Consider the following 14796-nt stretch of genomic DNA (forward strand, 5'->3'; position numbering starts at 1 on the left):
GAAACCAAGAGTCAGTCCCTTAACCTGCTGAGCCACCCAGGTGCCCCAAGTCTATATTTAATTTATTTCTGCTCTAATCTTTATTATTTCCTTCGTTCTACTGATTTTGGACCTTGTTTGTTGTTGTTGTTGTTGTTGTTGTTGTTGTTCATCGTCTTCTTTTCTTCACTCTTTCAGGTGTAAGATTATGTTGTTTATTTGAGATGTTTTCTTGTTTATTGAGTCAGGCATGCATTGCTATAAAAATCCCTCTTAGAATAGCTTTTGCTGTATCCCAAAGATTTTGAGCCACTGTATTTATATTTTCATTTGTTTCTATGTATTTTTTAATTTATTCTTTAATTCCTTGGTTGGCCCATTCACTATTTATTATCATGTTATTTAACCTCCATATATTTGTGTTCTTTCCAGAATTTTTCTTGTGATTGATTTTGTTTCATATCATTGTGAGCAGAAGAGATACGTGATATCTTTTCATTTTTTTTTGAATTTATTAAGACTTATTTTGTCCCTAACATGTAATCTATCCTTGAGAATGTCCCATGTGTACTTGCGAAGAATGTGTATTCTTCTCTTTTTGGATGAAATTTGTATATATATATATATATATAGATATAGATAGATAGATAGATAGATATATAGATATATAGATATATAGATATATAGATATATAGAATGTTTGTATAACTGTTCAGTCCATCTGGTCTAATGTGTAATTCAAAGCCACTGTTTCCTTTTGAAATTCTGTCTAGATGATCTATCCATTCATGTAAGTGAATGTTAAAGTCCCCTCCTATTATTGTATTCCTGAAAATTTCTTCCTTTATGTCTGTTAATAGTTGCTTTATTTATTTAGGTTCTCCCATGTTGGTTGCATAGATATTTACAATTATATCCTCGTGTTGGATTGTTCCCTTTATCACTAAGTAGCGTCCTTCTTTGTCTCTTGTTACAATCTTTCTATTTTGTCTAAGTATTGCTATCCCTGGTTTCTTTTCACTTCCATTTGCATGGTAAATGTTTTTCTATCCCTTTCTCTTAATCTCCATGTCTTTAGGTCTGAATTGAGTTTCTTGTAGGCAGCATATAAATGGGTCTGAGTTTCATCCATTTAGTCACCCTATGTCTTTTGATTGGAACATTTCTTCCATTTACATTTAAAGTAATTATTGGGGCGTCTAGGTTGCTCAATTGGTTGAGTGTCTGACTCCTGATTTCGGCTTAGGTCATGATCCCAGGGTTGTGGGATTGAGCCCTGTGTTGAGCATGGAGCCTGCTTAGGAGTCATTCTCTCTCCCTCTGCCCCTTTCCCCCATTCTACCTCTCTCAAATAAAAATAAATAAACCTTTTTTAAAAAGTAATTATTAACAGATACATACTTATTGCCATTTTGTTATTTGTTTTATGGTTGGTTTCATAGTTCTCTATTCCTTTCTTCTCTTGCTCACTTTCCTTGTGCTCTGATGGCTTTCTTTAATGTTATGCTTGGATTCCTTTTTCTTTTGTTGTGTATCTGTGTTTCTTTTTTTAATTTTTGGTTACCATGAGGTTATATATAATATCTTATGCATATAATTGTCTATATTAATTGATGGTCACTTAAGTTTGAAACCGTTCTAAGAGCATTGAGTGTTTACTTCCTCCACATGCATTTTATGCATATGATGTCATAATATTTTACATCCTTTATTTGGTGAATCCTTTGACTGATTTTTATAGATATAATTGATTTTACTGCTTTTGTATTTTAACCTTCATATTGGTCTTATAAATAATTGATCTATTACTTTTATTATATGTTTGCATTTACCTGTAAATTTTTTTTCCTTTCCTAATTTTCTTACTTCTCATTATGGCCTTTATTTCTACTCATTGACTTCCCTTTAACATTTCTTATAAGGGTGTTTTAGTGGTGGTGAACTTTTTGTTTCTCTGGGAAACTCTATCTCTTTTGTTTTGAATGATAGAGTTGCTGGGTAGAGTATTCTTGGCTACAAGTCTTTTTTTCTTTTTTCTTTCAGCACTTTGAATATATCATGTTACTTCCTTCTGGTCTGCAAAATTTCTGCTGAAAAATCAGCTGATAGCCTTATGAGCTTTCCATTTTAATACAAATGTTTTCTTTTTTCTTGCTGCTTTAAAAAATTATCTCTTTATCACTGCTTTTGCCATTTTAATTGTTACATGTCTTGGTGTAGACCTTTTTAGGTTCAGTTGTTGGAGGCTATCTGTACATCCTGGATCTGGGTGTCTGTTTTCACTAGACTACAGAAGTTATCAGCTATTATTTCTTCAAGTAAGTTTTCTGAACCCTTCTCTCTCTATTCTTTTGGGATCCTCATAATGTGAATGTTATGCTTAATGAGGTACAGAGTTCCCTTAACATATTCTCATTTTTTATTCTGTTTTCTTTTTGTTGTTCAGCTTGTTGCTTTTCATTGCTCTTTCAGATCACTGATCTGTTCTGCATTCTTTAATCTGCTATTGACTTCCTCTAGTGTATTTTTTTATTTCTGTTATTGAGTTCTTCTCTGACTGGTTCCTTTTTATATTTTCTATCTCTTTTTTGAAAGTCTCATTGAGATCCTACAATCTTTTCTCAAGTCCAGTGAGTATCTTTATGGACATTAGTTTGAATTCTTTATCAGGCATATAAGGCCCATTTCATTGAGCTCTTTTGTTGTGGTTTTGTCCTGTCTTTTCATTTAGTGCATATTTCCCTGTCTCCTCATTTTTCCTAACTCTCTGTATTTGTTTCTATGTGTTAGAGAAGTCAGCTATGTCTCCTGATCTTGAAAGTAATAAAAGAAACAAAGAAAGAGGAAAGAAAGAAGAAATAAAGAGAAGTAAGAGAAGAAAGAAAGAAAGAAAGAAAGAAAGAAAGAAAGAAAGAAAGAAAGAAAGAAGCCTTATGAAGAAGTTCTGTGGGGGCGCCTGGGTGGCGCAGTCGGTTAAGCGTCCGACTTCAGCCAGGTCACGATCTCGCGGTCCGTGAGTTCGAGCCCCGCGTCAGGCTCTGGGCTGATGGCTCGGAGCCTGGAGCCTGTTTCCGATTCTGTGTCTCCCTCTCTCTCTGCCCCTCCCCCGTTCATGCTCTGTCTCTCTCTGTCTCAAAAATAAATAAAAAAAAAAAAAAAAAAAAAAAAAAAAGAAGTTCTGTGGTACCCTGAAGTATAATAATACCCCCTGTTCACCAGAACTAGGCTATCCATGGCTTTCTCCTATGTAGGCTGCATGCATTTTATTGTTGTGGCTGAGCTGCATTTGCCTTTAGTCTAGCTGGCTGCAATGGCACACATTGAATGTTGTGGGCACTCTGAGCAGGGTTTGGTCCCTGTACTGTTAAGAGGTGTGTCTGTGGCCACCACAGGTTTGTAGTTGGGTGGTGTTAGCAGTCAGACCAGATGCCTGCCCTCAGTCCATCTGTAGTTGTGCCAAGCTGGAGGTTTCTCTCCCTGTGCTGCTCCCTAAGAGACTTTCATTGGTGGACATGACCAGCAGTCAGACTATATTCCTTCCCCCAGTTCAAATGTTGGGGTTGTAGTCATACTGAACTTCAAGGCAGTTTCCCTGTGCTGCCCTCTGAGAGACTTTCATTGGTGAGCAGGGCTGTCAGTCAGACAAGGTGCCTACCCCTAGTCCATCTGCAAGGCTTAGTTGCACTGATCAGTAGGATGCTGTCTCTGTGCTGCCAGCTATAAGGTTTGGCTGATAGGACTGTGGATGCACTGGTATATGTTGTTATTTTCCCCCCCTCTCCCTCGAGCAGGAGTGTCTGGAGTGGTGCCATTCCCTGGTTCCTGCCAGGGTTGTTTGTAAGGTATGTCAGGGCAGGAGCTACTTTGGAATGCCTGCTAAGTAGGGCCAGTTGGATGGGACAGATTCACAGGGGATTGTGGGAGCACAGCATGCAGTGCTAACAAGATAAACAGACTATTCTTGCTGATTCCTGCAAGAGTGTGGCTATCTAAGTTAGGTGGGGGGAAGAGAAATGGTACTTGCCAGCACCTTTGTTCTTTGAGAAGTCATCTAAAGATTTCTGCCCCCCCCCCCAGAACATGTTCTGAAATTAGTAAATAAATCTCCTTGATATATATCCCAGATGTATTTCAAACTGCTGCTTCTATGCTGTTATGCTGGCTCTTTGAGGGTGGGGACTCAGTTTCCTTCACCCTCCAGCTTTCCTGGAGCTAAAGCCGCTATTTTTAAAGTACCCAGAGTTAATTCCCATTGATTATAAAAACTCACAAAATTAAGCCCCATTGGTTTACAAAACCAAATATTATGGAGATTTGCCTTCCCAGTGTGGAATCCCTGTACCTGGGGTGCCTGGTGTGGGGTTTAATCCTCTTATTTGTGGTCAGTCTCATGGGGGCTTTGGCTCTCAAAAATGTCTTTGTTTCTCCTACACCTTTTGATGTGGCCTCCTTTGTAAGATTAACTGTGGAGTCTGTTCTTCCAGTCTTCATGTCATTTTAAGACTTAGTGGTACAGATGCAGCTGTTATCTCAGTGTGTCTGTAGGATGAGGTGAGATCAGGATCCTCCTACTCTGTCATCTTCCTGTCCCTTGTATTTTTGATGGTAGCCATTCTAACAAACATGAGGTTATATCTCATTGTGGTTTTGCTTTGCTTTCCCTAATAACTAGTGATGTTGAGATTTTTTTCATGTACTCTTTAGTCATTTATATATCTTCTTTGGAAAAATGTCTGCTCGGGTTTTTTTTTTTTGCCCATTTTTAAATTGGATTATTATTATTTGCTTTTGTATGAATTTCTTATTTTTTGGATATTAACATTTTATGGTTTGAATTTTTTTACAGTTCCATAGGTTGTGTTTTTACTTTGTTGATGGTTTATTTTGCTATGCCGAAGCTTTTCACTTTGATGTAGTCTACCTTGTTTATTTTTGCTTATGTTGCTTTTGCTTTCATTGGTGTCATATCCAAAGAATTACCAGGACCCATGTCAAGGAGTTTTTTTCCTATATTTTTTTTCCAGAAGTTTCATGGCTTTAGATCTTACATTTAAATCTTTAATCCATTCTGAGTTAATTTTTGTGAGTGGTGTAAGATAGGAGTCTAGTTTCATTCTTTTACATGTAAATATCCAATTTTCCCACACTCTTTATTGAAGGGACTGTCTTTTCTGCAGAAAGTATTCCTGGCTCCCTTCTCAAATATTGATTGTATATGCTTGGTTTTATTTCTGGGTTCTTCATTCTTTTCTATTGATCTATTTGTCTGTTTACACCAGTACCATACTGTTTTTATTGCTACAGCTTTATAGTATACCTTGACATCAAAAAGTATAATGCCTTCCACTTTTTTTCTTTCTCAGGCTTGCTTTGGCTATGCAGTGTGGTTTTTTTTTTTTTTTTTGACTCCATATAAATTTTAGGATTCTTTTTTCTACTTCTGATAAGAATCCCATTAGAATATTAATAATGATTACATTGAGTCTATCAATGGTTTTTGGTAGTATAAGATTTTAACAATATTAATTCTTCCAATCCATGAACATGGGATACCTTTGCATTTATTTGTCTTTGATTTCTTTTATGAGTCTTGTAGTTTTCAGAGTACTGATCTTTCATCCACTTGGTTAAATTTGTATCTCAATATTTTATTGTGTTTGGTACTATTGTAAATGGGATCATTTTTTAAAATTTCTTTCTTAGATAATTCATTGTTACTGTCTAGAAAAATTACTCATTTTGTGCATTTATTTTGTATTCAGCAACTTTACTAATTTATTAGATCTAACAGTATTTTTCTTTTTTAAATTTGTATTTAAATTCTAGTTAGTTATCATATAGTGTAATATTGATTTCTAGAGTAGAATTTAGTGATTCATCATTTAATATAACACCGAATTCTCATCATAACAAGGACCCTCCTTAATACCCATATCCCATTTATCCAATCCCCACCCAAATCCCTTCGTCAACGCTCAGTTTATTCTCTATCATTAAAAGTCTCTTATGGTTTGTTTCCCTCTCTTTTTTCCCCTTCCCATATGTTAATATATTTTGTTTCTTAAATTCTACATTAGTGAAATCATATTGTCTTCCTCTGACTTATTTAACTTAGCATAATACACTCTAGCTCTATCCATGTCATTGAAAATGGCAAGATTTCATCTTTTTGATGGCTGAGTAATATTCCATTGTTTGTATGTGTGTATATATACATCTTCTTTATCCATTCATTAGTCGATAGACATTTGGGCTCTTTCCATAGTTTGGCTATTGTTGATAATGTTGCTATAATCAATGAGGTGCATGTACCCCTTCGAATATGTATTTTTGTATCCTTTGGGTAAATACCTAGTACTGCAATTGCTGGGTTGTAGGGTAGTTCCATTTTCAACTTTCTGAGGAACCTCCAAATTGTTTTCTAGAGTGGCTGTACCAGTTTGCATTCCTACCAACAGTGTAAGAGGGTTCCCCTTTCTCCACATATGCATCCTTGCCAACATCTATTGTTTCCTGTGTTGCTAATTTTAACCATTCTGACAAGTGTGAGGTGGTATCTCTTGTGGTTTTGATGATTTGTATTTTCCTGATGATGAGTGATGCACATCTTTTCATGTGCCTGTTAGCCACCTGGATGTCTTTTTTGGAAAAATGTCTATGCATATCTTCCGTCCATTTTTTAACTGGATTATTTATTTTCTGGGTATTGAGTTTAAGTTCATTATAGATTTTGGATACTAATGCTCTATAAGATATGTTTTGCAAGTATCTTCTCCCATTCCGTTGGTTGCCTTTTAGTTTTGTTGATTGTTTCCTTTGCTGTGCATAAGCTTTTTATCTTGAAGAGGTCCTAATAGTTCATTTTTGTTTTTGTTTCTCTTGCCTCCGGAGACATGTTGAGTAAGAAGTTGCTATGGCCAAGGTTAAAGACTTTAACAGTTTTTTCTACAGTAGGATTTTCCATAAAACCATGTCATCTGTAAATAGAGACAGCTTTATTTCTTCCTTTTCAATTTTAATATATATTTTTTTCCTTGCCTGATTGCTCTGCCAAGGAATACCAGTACTATTTTGAATAGGAATGGTGAGAGTGAGTACCTTTTCAACCTTTCACCATTGAGTATGATGTTAGCTGTGGGCTTATTTATGGCCTCTATTACATTGAGGTGTGTTCTTCCTATACCTAATTGGTTCAGAGTTTTTATACGAGTGGATAATAAATTTTGACAAATGTTTCAGGACTACAACATAGTGATGCAACACTTACATAGAACACCCAGTGCTCTTCACAAGTGCACTCTCTAATTCCCATTACCTGTTTAACCTGCCACCCATTGACCTCACCTGTGGTAACCATCAGGTTATTCTCTACATTTAAGAGTCAGTTTCTTAGTTTGCTTCTCTCTCTTTTTCCCCCCTTTGCTCATTTGTTTTGATTCTTAAATTCCACATATGAATGAAATCATATGGTATTTGTCTTTCTCTGACTGACTTATTTTGCTTAGCATTATACTCTCTAGGTCTATCCATGTCATTTAAAAAGGCAATATTTTATTCTTTTTAATGGCTGAGTAATATTTCATTGTGTATATATGCTACTTCTTTATTAATTCACCAATCAATAGATAATTGGGCTCTTTTCATAATTTGGCTATTGTAGATAATGCTACTGAAACATCAGGGTGCATGTATCCCTTTGAATTAGTGTTTTTGTATTTTTTAGGTAAATACCTAGTAGTGCAATTGCTGGATTTTAGGGTAGTTCTAGTTTTTAACTTTTTGAGGAACCTCCATACTATTTTCCAGAGTGGCTGCACCAGTTTGCATTCCTACCAACAGTGCAAGAGGGTTCCCCTTTCTCCACATGCTCATCAACACCTGTTGTTTCTTTTGTTGTTGATTTTATCTATTTTTACAGGTGTCAGGTGATATCTCATTGTATCTTTGATTTACATTTTCCTGATAATAAGTGATATTGAGCATCTCTTCATGTATCTGTTTTTCATGATTGTCTTCTTTGGAAAAATGTCTATTCATGTCCTCTGCCAATTTTTTAACTGGATTATTTGTTTTTTGGGTGTTGAGTTTGATAAGTTCTTTATATAATTTGGATATGAACTCTTTATCAGATATGTCATTTGTAAATACCTTCACCCATTCTGAAGTTTGACATTTAGTTTTGTTGATTGTTTCCTTTGTTGTGCAGAAACATTTATTTTGATGAAGTCCCAAATGTTTATTTTTGTTATTGTTTCCCTTGCATTCAGAGACATATTTGGTAAGAAGTTGCTACAGCCACTGTCAAAGAGGTTACTGCCTGTGTTCTCTAGGATTTCAATGGTTTCCTGGCTTACATTTAGGTCTTTAATCCATTTTGAATTTATTTTTGTGTATAGTTTAAGAAAGAGATGGAATTTCATCTTTTGCATGTTGCTGTCCAGTTTTTCCAAAATCATTTGTTGAAGAAACTGTCTATTCCCCATGGATATTCTTTCCTGCTTATGTGCTCTAATCTTTAGGATTTTCTTCCTTATGCTGGATTTAGGCTTAATTTTTTTTCTAGTTCCTTTAGATATAAGGTCAGGATCTTTCCTTGAGATTTTTCGTGCTTCTTGAGTAGCCCTGTATTGCAATATACTTCCTTCTTGGGGCTTCCATGGCTTCATCCCAAGGGTTTTGGACAATTTTTTTTTTCATTTTCATTTGTTTCCATGTGTGTTTTTTAAATTGCTTCTTTGATTTCATGGTTAAACAAGTCATTGTTTAGCAGCATATTGTTTAAAAATTATGTATTTGTGCTCTTTCCAGATTTTTTCTTGTGGTTGATTTCTAGTTTCATAGCGTTGTGGTAAAAAAAAAAAGGTGCATGACAGAAGACCATGGGGGAGGGGAAAGGGAAAAAAGTTACAGAGAAGGAAGGAGGCAAACCATGAGAGACTCTTAAAAACTGAGAATAAACTGAGGGTTGATGGGGGATGGGAGGGAGGAGAAAGTGGGTGATGGGTATTGAGGAGGGCACCTGTTTGGATGAACACTGGGTATTGTATGGAAAGCAATTTGACAATAAATTTCATATTTAAAAAAAGGTGCATGATATCATTTCAAACTTTCTGTATTTGTTAAAATCTGTTTTGTGACCTAATATGTGACCTATTCTGGAGAATGTTCCATGTGCACTTGAATGTGTATTGTCTTGTTTTAGGATGGAATGTTGTGAATGTATCTTGTTAAGCCCATCTGGTCCAGTGTGTCATTCAAAGCTATTGTTTCTTTTTTATTTTCTGTTTACATAATCTATCCAATGAGGTAAGTGGTGTTAAAATCGCCTGCTATTATTTTATTATTATCAGTTCTTTTATCTTTCTTATTATTTTTTTTATATATTTGGGTACTCCCAGGTTGGGTGCATAATTACAATTGTTATATCTGCTTGTTTGATTGTCTCTTTTTTTTTCAATATATGAAATTTATTTTCAAATTGGTTTCCATACAACACCCAGTGCTCATCCCAAAAGGTGCCCTCCTCAATACCCATCACCCACCCTCCCCTCCCTCCCACCCCCCATCAACCCTCAGTTCTCAGTTTTTAACAGTCTCTTATGCTTTGGCTCTCTCCCACTCTAACCTCTTTTTTTTTTTCTTCCCCTCCCCCATGGGTTTCTGTTTCTCAGGATCCACATAAGAGTGAAACCATATGGTATCTGTCTTTCTCTGTATGGCTTATTTCACTTAGCATCACACTCTCCAGTTCCATCCACGTTGCTACAAAGGGCCATATTTCATTCTTTCTCATTGCCACGTAGTATTCCATTGTGTATACAAACCACAATTTCTTTATCCATTCATCAGTTGATGGACATTTAGGCTCTTTCCATAATTTGGCTATTGTTGAGAGTGCTGCTATCAACATTGGGGTACAAGTGACCCTATGCATCAGCACTCCTGTATCCCTTGGGTAAATTCCTAGCAGTGCTATTGCTGGGTCATCGGGTAGGTCTATTTTTAATTTTCTGAGGAACCTCCACACTGCTTTCCAGAGCAGCTGCACCAATTTGCATTCCCACCAACAGTGCAAGAGGGTTCCCATTTCTCCACATCCTCTCCAGCATCTATAGTCTCCTGATTTGTTCATTTTGGCCACTCTGACTGGCGTGAGGTGATATCTGAGTGTGGTTTTGATTTATATTTCCCTGATAAGGAGCGACGTTGAACATCTTTTCATGTGCCTGTTGGCCATCCGGATGTCTTCTTTAGAGAAGTGTCTATTCGTGTTTTCTGCCCATTTCTTCACTGGGTTATTTGTTTTTCGGGTGTGGAGTTTGGTGAGCTCTTTATAGATTTTGGATACTAGCCCTTTGTCTGATATGTCATTTGCAAATATCTTTTCCCATTCCGTTGGTTGCCTTTTAGTTTTGTTGGTTGTTTCCTTTGCTGTGCAGAAGCTTTTTATCTTCATAAGGTCCCAGTAATTCACTTTTGCTTTTAATTCCCTTGCCTTTGGGGATGTGTCGAGTAAGAGATTGCTACGGCTGAGGCCAGAGAGGTCTTTTCCTGCTTTCTCCTCTAGGGTTTTGATGGTTTCCTGTCTCACATTCAGGTCCTTTATCCATTTTGAGTTTATTTTTGTGAATGGTGTCAGAAAGTGGTCTAGTTTCAACCTTCTGCATGTTGCTGTCCAGTTCTCCCAGCACCATTTGTTAAAGAGACTGTGTTTTTTCCATTGGATGTTCTTTCCTGCTTTGTCAAAGATGAGTTGGCCATACGTTTGTGGGTCTAGTTCTGGGGTTTCTATTCTATTCCATTGGTCTATGTGTCTGTTTTTGTGCCAATACAATGCTGTCTTGATGATGACAGCTTTGTAGTAGAGGCTAAAGTCTGGGATTGTGATGCCTCCTGCTTTGGTCTTCTTCTTCAAAATTACTTTGGCTATTCGGGGCCTTTTGTGGTTCCGTATGAATTTTAGGATTGCTTGTTCTAGTTTCGAGAAGAATGCTGGCGCAATTTTGATTGGGATTGCATTGAATGTGTAGATAGCTTTGGGTAGTATTGACATTTTGACAATATTTATTCTTCCAATCCATGAGCAGGGAATGTCTTTCCATTTCTTTATATCTTCTTCAATTACCTTCATAAACTTTCTATAGTTTTAAGCATACAGATCTTTTACATCTTTGGTTAGATTTATTCCTAGGTATTTTGTACTTCTTGGTGCAATTGTGAATGGGATCAGTTTCTTTATTTGTCTTTCTGTTGCTTCATTGTTAGTGTATAAGAATGCAACTGATTTCTGTACATTGATTTTGTATCCTGCAACTTTGCTGAATTCATGTATCAGTTCTAGCAGACTTTTGGTGGAGTCTATCGGATTTTCCATGTATAATATCATGTCATCTGCAAAAAGCGAAAGCTTGACTTCATCTTTGCCAATTTTGATGCCTTTGATTTCCTTTTGTTGTCTGATTGCTGATGCTAGAACTTCCAACACTATATTAAACAACAGCAGTGAGAGTGGGCATCCCTGTCGTGTTCCTGATCTCAGGGAAAAAGCTCTCAGTTTTTCCCCATTGAGGATGATGTTAGCTGTGGGCTTTTCATAAATGGCTTTTATGATCTTTAAGTCTGTTCCTTCTATCCCGACTTCCTCAAGGGTTTTCATTAAGAAACGGTGCTGGATTTTGTCAAAGGCCTTTTCTGCATCGATTGACAGGATCATATGGTTCTTCTCTTTTTTTTTATTAATGTGATGTATCACGTTGATTGATTTGCGAATGTTGAACCAGCCCTGCATCCCAGGAATGAATCCCACTTGATCATGGTGAATAATTCTTTTTATATGCTGTTGAATTCGATTTGCTAGTATCTTATTGAGAATTTTTGCATCCATATTCATCAGGGATATTGGCATTTAGTTCTCTTTTTTTACTGGGTCTCTGTCTGGTTTAGGAATCAAAGTAATACTGGCTTCATAGAACGAGTCGGGAAGTTTTCCTTCCCTTTCTATTTCTTGGAATAGCTTGAGAAGGATAGGTATTATCTCTGCTTTAAACGTCTGGTAGAACTCCCCTGGGAAGCCATCTGGTCCTGGACTCTTATTTGTTGCGAGAATTTTGATAACCAATTCAATTTCTTCGCTGGTTATGGGTCTGTTCAAGCTTTCTATTTCCTCCTAATTGAGTTTTGGAAGAGTGTGGGTGTTTAGGAATGTGTCCATTTCTTCCAGGTTGTCCAATTCGTTGGCATATAATTTTTCATAGTATTCCCTGATAATTGTTTGTATCTCTGAGGGATTGGTTGTAATAATTCCATTTTCATTCATGATTTTATCTATTTGGGTCATCTCCCTTTTCTTTTTGAGAAGCCTGGCTAGAGGTTTGTCAATTTTGTTTCTTTTTTCAAAAAACCAACTCTTGGTTTCGTTGATCTGCTCTACAGTTTTTTTAGATTCTATATTGTTTATTTCTGCTCTGATCTTTATGATTTCTCTTCTTCTGCTGGGGTTAGGCTGCCTTTGCTGTTCTGCTTCTATTTCCTTTAGGTGTGCTGTTAGATTTTGTATTTGGGATTTTTCTTGTTTCTTGAGATAGGCCTGGATTACAATGTATTTTCCTCTCAGGACTGCCTTCGCTGCGTTCCAAAGCGTTTGGATTGTTGTATTTTCATTTTCGCTTGTTTCCATATATTTTTAAATTTCTTCTCTAATTGCCTGGTTGACCCACTCATTCGTTAGTAGGGTGTTCTTTAACCTCCATGCTTTTGGAGGTTTTCCAGACTTTTTCCTGTGGTTGATTTCAAGCTTCATAGCATTGTGGTCTGAAAGTATGCATGGTATAATTTCAATTCTTGTAAACTTATGAAGGGGTGTTTTGTGACCCAGTATGTGATCTATCTTGGAGAATGTTCCATGTGCATTCGAGAAGAAAGTATATTCTGTTGCTTTGGGATGCAGAGTTCTAAATATATCTGTCAAGTCCATCTGATCCAATGTATCATTCAGGGCCCTTGTTTCTTTATTGACCGTGTGTCTAGATGATCTATCCATTTCTGTAAGTGGTGTGTTAAAGTCCCCTGCAATGACCACATTCTTATCAATAAGGTTGCTTACGTTTATGAGTAATTGTTTTATATATTTGGGGGCTCCGGTATTCGGCGCATAGGCATTTATAATTGTTAGCTCTTCCTGATGGATAGACCCTGTAATTATTATATAATGCCCTTCTTCATCTCTTGTTACAGCCTTTAATTTAAAGTCTAGTTTGTCTGATATAAGTATGGCTACTCCAGCTTTCTTTTGGCTTCCTGTAGCATGATAAATAGTTCTCCATCCCCTCACTCTCAATCTAAAGGTGTCCTCAGGTCTAAAATGAGTCTCTTGTAGACAGCAAATAGATGGGTCTTGTTTTTTTATCCATTCTGATGCCCTATGTCTTTTGGTTAGCGCATTTAATCCATTTACATTCAGTGTTATTATAGAAAGATACGGGTTTAGAGTCATTGTGATGTCTGTATGTTTTATGCTTGTAGTGATGTCTCTGGTACTTTGTCTCACAGGATCCCCCTCAGGATCTCTTGTAGGGCTGGTTTCGTGGTGACAAATTCCTTCAGTTTTTGTTTGTTTGGGAAGACCTTTATCTCTCCTTCTATTCTAAATGACAGACTTGCTGGATAAAGCATTCTCGGCTGCATATTTTTTCTGTTTAGCACCCTGAAGATATCGTGCCAATCCTTTCTGGCCTGCCAAGTTTCAAAAGAGAGATCAGTCACGAGTCTTATAGGTCTCCCTTTATATGTGAGGGCACGTTTATCCCTTGCTGCTTTCAGAATTTTCTCTTTATCCTTGTATTTTGCCAGTTTCACTATGATATGTCGTGCAGAAGATTGATTCAAGTTACGTCTGAAGGGAGTTCTCTGTGCCTCTTGGATTTCAATGCCTTTTTCCTTCCCCAGTTCAGGGAAATTCTCAGCTATAATTTCTTCAAGTACCCCTTCAGCACCTTTCCCTCTCTCTTCCTCCTCTGGGATACCAATTATGCGTATATTATTTCTTTTTAGTGTATCACTTAGTTCTCTAATTTTCCCCTCATACTCCTGGATTTTTTTATCTCTCTTTCTCTCAGCTTCCTCTTTTTCCATAACTTTATCTTCTAGTTCACCTATTCTCTCCTCTGCCTCTTCAATCCGAGCCGTCGTGGTTTCCATTTTGTTTTGCATTTCGTTTAAAGCGTTTTTCAGCTCCTCGTGACTGTTCCTTAGTCCCTTGATCTCTGTGGCAAGAGATTCTCTGCTGTCCTCTATGCTGTTTTCAAGCCCAGCGATTAATTTTATGACTATTATTCTAAATTCACTTTCTGTTATATTATTTAAATCCTTTTTGATCAGTTCATTGGCTGTTGTTATTTCCTGGAGATTCTTCTGAGGGGAATTCTTCCGTTTGGTCATTTTGGATAGTCCCTGGAGTGGTAAGGACCTGCAGGGCACTTCCCCTGTGCTGTGGTGTATAACTGGAGTTGGTGGGCGGGGCCGCAGTCAGACCTGATGTCTTCCCCCATCCCACTGCTGGGGCCACAGTCAGACTGGTGTGTGCCTTCTCTTCCCCTCTCCTAGGGGTGGGATTCACTGTGGGGTGGCGTGGCCGTCTGGGCTACTTGCACACTGCCAGGCTTGTGGTGCTGGGGATCTGGTGTATTAGCTGGGGTGGGTAGGCAAGGTGCACGGGGGTAGGAGGGGCAGGCTTAGCTCGCTTCTCCTTAGGTGATCCACTTCAGGAGGGGCCCTGTGGCAGCGGGAGGGAGTCAGACCCACTGCCGGAGGGGTGGCTCC

The sequence above is a fragment of the Neofelis nebulosa genome, chromosome X, assembly GCF_028018385.1.
Source record: "Neofelis nebulosa isolate mNeoNeb1 chromosome X, mNeoNeb1.pri, whole genome shotgun sequence".
Taxonomy (NCBI): Eukaryota; Metazoa; Chordata; class Mammalia; order Carnivora; family Felidae; genus Neofelis; species Neofelis nebulosa.